Source organism: Palaemon carinicauda, chromosome 39 (assembly GCF_036898095.1).
Source record: "Palaemon carinicauda isolate YSFRI2023 chromosome 39, ASM3689809v2, whole genome shotgun sequence".
Classification (NCBI taxonomy): domain Eukaryota; kingdom Metazoa; phylum Arthropoda; class Malacostraca; order Decapoda; family Palaemonidae; genus Palaemon; species Palaemon carinicauda.
This window is the reverse complement of record NC_090763.1, coordinates 25469553-25477052: the sequence shown is the minus strand read 5'-3', so window position 1 is coordinate 25477052 and position 7500 is coordinate 25469553. Positions and strand designations below refer to the sequence as shown.

The 7500-nt window shown below is 35.8% G+C and overlaps 1 protein-coding gene across 1 annotated transcript in view; it reads right to left on the bottom strand.

Annotated features, from left to right (window-relative positions):
• LOC137631093 (nuclear pore complex protein Nup93-like) overlaps window positions 1-7500 on the bottom strand; it is a 479887-nt gene that overhangs the window by 183461 nt on the left and 288926 nt on the right. The window lies entirely within an intron of this gene.

Below are 7500 nucleotides of genomic sequence, written 5' to 3'. Positions count from 1 at the left end.
CTTTCTTTTACCGTCCTTAGAGTCTTCCTTCGTTTCTTTGGTCCTTCGGACATAGTCTTACAAGCAATATACTGGAATTTAAAGGTTTAAAGGCAGCTCATGAATGGCAGAAGCAAGGGACAGTGACATTGCACTATCAAGCAGGACAATGCCCTAAAGACTGACCATATATACGTACGATCAGTGCCCAAACCTCCTCTCCACCCAAGCTAGGACCAAGAAGGGACAGGCTGCTAATGACTCAACAGACAGACCTATAGGCTTCCCCAACACCCCCCCCCCCTCCTTAACTCACAAGGATTGTGAGGTTGCAGCGACCAAAGGAACTAACGAGTTTGAGCAGGACTCGACCCCCAGGTTCTGGTGTTCACCAGTCAGGGACGTTACCACATCGACCACCACAACCGTGTACTTGGGTAACAACTTATCATTAACAGCCTTGTTCTTATTATTGGAAAAGAAGAAAAGAAGTATTAAGTAACTACTGATTATTGCCAGTGATAATTTTATCTCTGATTTTGATAATCACGTTAAAGTTACAACTCCTTATTTACTTTATATAGTTATTATTATAAACGTTATCATTATTTTCAGATTGTCGTTAAAAAGCCCCATCTATTATCAATATTGCAATGAAAATTAGTCGTGCTAACCACTACAATTTAAAAATAGAAAAGAGGGTCTAAATTTGTCATTGGTTCGAATATGACATTGAAAACATTTACACTTGATTATAACCACTTTCGAATCGGTCACGTGACTTATGACTTACTTAGGGATTGTGGTGATGCAGACTTTATCAGTTTATGCTCCGAGAGCCTTAACCTTATGAAATGTCTAAAAACTAGGCATCCTGCAGGACCAACTTTCAACTCAGACACTTCATAAACAGTAGCCATAATCAGCTCTAATTTCGAAGTGTGGTCGTTATATTTCGTGAAATGATTGCAGACGACAAACAACAAGAAGCCTGGTTTAAAGGTTTACAGGCCGCTCGTGAAAGACAGAGGCAAGGGATAGCAACATTGCCCTAGCAAGCAGGACAATGCCCTAGAGACTGACCATATATACATATGATCAGTGCCCAAGCCCCTCTCCACCCAAGCTAGGACCAAGGAGGGCCAGACAATGGCTGCTGACTCTGCAGATAGACCTATAGGCTCCCTCAACCCCGGCCCCAAACCTTAGCTCACAAGGATGGTGAGGTTACAGCGACCAAAGGAACTAACGAGTTCGAGCGGGACTCGAACCCCATTCTGCCGTTCCCCAGTCTGGGACATTACTACATCGGCCACCACAATCAGGTTCAGGTGTTAGTGGCGTTTCTAAACGGGTAAATTTATTAGAATAATTTTTGAAAGGGAATTGGAAGTTTTGCCTTCGAGGGAAACAAATGCACGAAACAAAAGAACAGCACAGAGAAAACTTTCAACTCATGGCAATGAATTGTTGGGTGTATGGAATTCAGGTCACGTGACTCAGCACTGGGCGTCAGAAATGTTACTTTGAGCCACGGTGCACTATGAAGTAAAGTTAAAAGAGGTTGGGTGAAAGAAGAGGGTGTAGCTAGGGTCCCAAGGAACACTGCAAAGACTCAGTAACTGCAAAGACTCGGTAGTAATGTCTGTAGAGTACGTCACACAATGTTTTGTCCTCATTTATCTCATCTGCCTCTCATGTAAATTTCGAATTCTCTTCCACTGTATCTCAAAAGCCTTTACTTAGCTATAGACTTGAACGTTATCACAATATGACGTATTTTTATCACTGGCATACAGGAGGGACAATATCACTCTCTCAATGCAACTGAGGGGACCAAGTTGTGGGCACACCATAAGCTGTAATGTCTGGTGGATATGTTCTAATTCCTCAATCACCTCACTGGTGTTAAAGTATCGTTGTAAGACCCATTTACCTAATCGACATCCATATAAGTACAGACTTGACTTGAGGGGCACTCAGGAGAGCGCAGACCTCCGCCAGAGTGACTTATATCTCGGCCTTTTGGGACTTATTTTGGTCGTTGACCTTCCAAAATCTAATCATTTCAAGGTCTTTGCATAAGTTTAAAATCTCAGCAAGTTTCACTAATATACATATGGTTGATGACTGGACTTTGATCTTTTGCTTGACCTTGACCTTCGACTTTAACATGTATTAATTGGTGTGGATTTTCATGCACTCAAATAGGAACCAAGTTTGAAGTCTCTGCGACAACAAAGTCTATACTTATGGCTGATTACGTAAATTGGGCATTTTGCTTGACCGTGACCTTGACCTTCCAAAATTTTATAACTTCAAGCTTTTCTACATAACAGTTAATCCATGCAAATTTTATTACTCTACGATTGAAATTATGGAGAGGATACTATTTATAAACAAACAAATACAGAAACAGGGGTAAAACATAACCTCCTTTCAACCTCGTAGGCGGAGGTAAATCTGAGGTAGGTCAACTCAGAGGCCGGTAGGAAAGGCAACCTAATGTACTAGTACATAACTACCACGGCTGGATCATAATAAAAATCAGGGAAACTCGTAAAAAGGAAAACAGTTCATAAGCTTGAATTACATTCCGTCAGTACATGCATTAGTAATTCTTCCAATATGGATAGTTACTCCACTATAAATCTAAAGGACGGCTCATTGGGCTGGTTAATCTCCTCATTTTAATAAATAGACTTGAAGATTACTCTTCTGAGGACAATTCCCTGTTACTATTCTTCCAGCTCAAGTAAATTGTTGAGGAATTTTCAAGGTAGACTATTCCTATCTATTCAAAAGTCCAAACTTGCAGCAAATGTTTCTATGTTGAACAGGTTGACCCAAGTCTTTTTATAGTTTATAAATGAAATGTCTGTTTTGATGTTGTTACTGCTTTAAAAATATTTTATCAATTGTTAATAATTTCTCATATCGTTTATTTATTTCCTTATTTGCTTTCCTAACTGGGTTATTTTTCCCTGCTGGAGCACTTGGGCTTATAGCATCTTACTTTTCCAACTAGAGTTGCAGCTTAGCTAATAATAATAATAAATATCAAACTAGGTTAAATGCTTAGAAAAATAAATATTTATATTTTTCTATTCTTTAAAATCTAACCACAAAGAGAGAGAGAGAGAGAGAGAGAGAGAGAGAGAGAGAGAGAGAGAGAGAGTATATTTACATCTTGAATAGCTTCCGACAAAGAATACCTCATCATCTCTCACAGCGATAGGCCTAACCTTATACTCCTGTCATGGCATACCAAGCGCAGTCTACTAAAAAAAAACAATGTTCTGGATACAAGTTGCTGTCACTTCTGGTATTTTCAACGGACCAGGTTTTAAAAAAAAATAATGAAACAAAAAGAGGAAATGGCCAGTTTTTGTGGAGAAAATCATATGAGAAAAACAGCCGTGTGATCGGATTCATACATCGGATTGATCTCGAAAAAAAACTTTGGGCAAACACTGTACAGATTCCATGCTATACTTTCCATTAAATATTTTTTAAAGAAATACAGAGCCTAGTAGTAATCAATTCAATATGGGGTCTCACACTACTTTAATGCATCATTCTGTATACTATTCCATTCTCAAATATAATCTATTTAATTATAGATCTGTCGTTCTGTTAATTAATTTTTATATGCTGTCATGATTTTCACTCCTTCGAAAATTAATACTCTTTCAGACCTATTCCATATTCATGATTATGTACTGAATAACATCAATGAAAATGATGTGTCTACGTATTTCGCTATGTAACAATGTCAGTCTAAATAATTGACCTCCAGGCTTATTAGGCCTACACGTTGTCCAACCCTCTCTCTCTCTCTCTCTCTCTCTCTCTCTCTCTCTCTCTCTCTCTCTCTCTCTCTCTCTCTCAACTACTAATTCTTGATACAAAAGGCTTCATAGATGTAATCTGTACAAATATAATGCATATATTTGTATATAAATAATGTTTATGAATGATGGAAATTATTTGAGATATTTCAGATACGTCTCTCTCTCTCTCTCTCTCTCTCTCTCTCTCTCTCTCTCTCTCTCTCTCTCTCTCTCTCTCTCTCTCTACAAGGATGCTGAATACAGTAAATCATGGAGATCAGCTGGCCTAATTAGACCCTGACCGTGTTAGGGAAACCATCATTAGACATCGTATCAATTAGTATTATTTCTAGTAATTAAATTGAAAGATGGCATTCATTGTAATAAGCATTAATGCTTTTCTTGAGGTAGAACGGGATGAAAATCTAAGATCATGCTTTGGCAAATTAATATTTTCAGTCTACTGCTGTATCGACAAAATATTTCTTTCGTATAATATCGCTTTGACAAAATACGTTTCGAATAGGCCCACCGTTTCTCCTCCGAATGATCCAGCACTACAAAAGATCTGCAAAAGACCATCCTTTACATTCAGATCTCCCTGGACAATTTTATCCTGTTCGTAATACTAGGCAGGCAGTTAATTCTAATAACCAGGCCTTCTCCATCATGAGGCTCTATACTACACAATATTCTAGAAGTTTTATTCCAGCTGTTACCAGGTTATGGAATGATCTTCCTAATCGGGTAGTTGAATCAGTAGAACTTCAAAAGTTCAAAGTTGGAGCAAATATTTTTCTGTTGACCAGGCTGACATGAGTCTTTTTATTGTTTATAAATGACATATCTGTTTTTGACATTGTTAATAATTTATATAGGACATATCTGTTTTGACGCTGTTACTGTTTTTAGAATGATATAGTTAATTTATTCTCATCATTTATTTATTTCCTTATTTCCTTTCCTCACTGGGCTATTTTTCCCTGTTGGAGCCCTTGGGCTTATAGCATCTTGCTCTTCCAACAAGGGTTGTAGCTTGGCTAGTAATAATAATAATAATAATAATAATAATAATAATATGCTAACCAATTTCGATACCTCAGAGCATATACAAATACAGAATCACCAAAGTATTTTGGAATATACAGATCTCAAAAACACAGAGTAAACTTAAAAATCAACGTTAAAGACAATAAAACAAAAGTAAAACAAACAAACGTTGGTTGGTAACAGATTGGGAGGGCAAGGGGGGGGCCTCAATTATAAGGAAAACCGACACCAAAATATGTTCGGGTGAAACACATTCCACAGTTAAGAATACAGTTGTGATCACCGAAACAAGGTTGCGCTGATAGCAAGTTATTTATCAGATAGGAGGCGATAAACACCGTAAAAGGAAATCCGAGGAATAATTGATATCCCAGAGATAGTTACATAAAGACCGAACGAACTTGAAATGAAGGAAAAATCGTACAGAAAAGGACAAATAACAACCTCTGATTGTAACTATTGTTTATTTCAATTACTGTCTATTTTTATAAAACATGGATTACCACGAATATTAGTATTCATACTATTAATAATAAAACTAAGAGAGAGAGAGAGAGAGAGAGAGAGAGAGAGAGAGAGAGAGAGAGAGAGAGAGAGAGAGAGAGAGAGAGAGAGAGAGAAAATATAAAATTGGTAAGGAGTAAATATTAACATCTGGAAAAGGACAAAAGAAATCTTAATACTAATATCCCTTATACATATATACATTAATAAAAAAAAATATACACATAAAAACAAAAAAAAAAAAAAAAATATATATATATATATATATATATATATATATATATATATATATATATATATATATATATATATATATATATATATATATATATATATATATATATATATATATACAAGCTTAGCCGTACCCTAGTTTGAAAAAGAACGATGCTATAAGCCCAAGAGCCACAAGGAAAAAAATAGCCCGATGAGGAAAATAAATAAGGATATACACTACAAGAAAAGTAATACATAAACAAAACAAAATATTTTAAGAACAGTAACAACATCAAATAAGTTCTTTTGTATATTACCTTAGGAAAAAAAAAGCAAGACGAAGAGAAATAAGATAAAACAGCGTAACAGAGTGTAACCTCAAGAAAACTAATCCGAAAGATTGTGGCAGGCCAGGGTACAGAGGCTATGGCACTACCCAAGATTGAGAAAACATTGGTTTGATTTTGGAGTATCCTTCTCTTAGAAGAGCTGCTTACCCTAGATTAAGAGTCTCTTCTACCCTCACCAAGAGGAGAGTAGCCACTGAAAAATTGCGGTACAGTAATTCACCACTTGAGAAGAAATTTTTTTTGGTAATTTCAGTGTTGTAAGGTGTATGAAGACAGAGGAGAATGTGGATAGAATAGGCAAGTCTACTCGGTGTATGTGTAGACAAAAACAAAATGAGCCGTAACCAGAGAGAAGGATCCAATGTAGTACTGTATGGCCAGTAAAGGACTCAAATAACTCTCTAGCAGTAGTATCTTAACGAGTGCCTGAGTGGGGGGGAGGGTATATTTTACCTTGAAAGTCCGACGATTAATTTATCAAAAATCTTACGTATATATAAATTACAAAACGTTTCATTTCTTTTACCGATATGCTATAAAAACATTAGTGACAAGAATATTCTAATTTTGCTCTGTTTACTTTTATCGGTTATGATCAAAATTACACATGCAAAATACTTTTTTTTTTTACTAAAATACATTTTTACTAGGTGCCTAGGACTTACAAAATAAAAATAAAAAAATCGTAAACATTGAACACAATAAATATATAACAAAATAAGACAGGGAAGGTGAAAATATGAGATCAATTACAGAAGTAAAACAAAACAAAAATTTATAAAAATGAAATATATGGGACGGAGAATATACAGATGGATAATAATACGATTAAGCAGAATAACATTAAAAAATATAAAGTATATGTACAATATACCGTATCTGTCCAAATGAAAAACTGAATAAACCCCTTAAAGGATCTCTCTCTCTCTCTCTCTCTCTCTCTCTCTCTCTCTCTCTCTCTCTCTCTCTCTCTCTCTCTCTCTCTCAAAACAATTATGAGTGCGTCCAATAGCCTTTCACCTTTTAACCTCTTATACTGTAGTTAATGTACTCGGCCTCTATGCCCTCTCTAGGAGAGAGAGAGAGAGAGAGAGAGAGAGAGAGAGAGAGAGAGAGAGAGAGAGAGAGAGAGAGAGAATCTTATCAACCGTCTCTCTTTTACTCCCATCATATTTCTCAACCGTCTCTCTTTTACTCCCATCATATTTCTCTCTCTCTCTCTCTCTCTCTCTCTCTCTCTCTCTCTCTCTCTCTCTCTCTCTCTCTCTCTCTCAACAGCACTTAACTCTTATCAAGTCGCTGCAATTAAAGCACAATAACGCCAACAGTCTTCTTAAAAAAAGAAAAAAAAACAATGTCCCCAATTAAAAGAAATGTCGTCATTTTCCTTCTCCAATCTGACATTCTCAGAGGTGATTTTACAAGCCTATAATAATAATAAAAATAAAAATTAAAATAAAATTATAATAATAATAATAATAATAATAATAATAATAATAATAATAATAATAATAATAATAATAATAGAGCTTTGGGGCAATAATTCACATAATTTTTTTCCAAAGGTA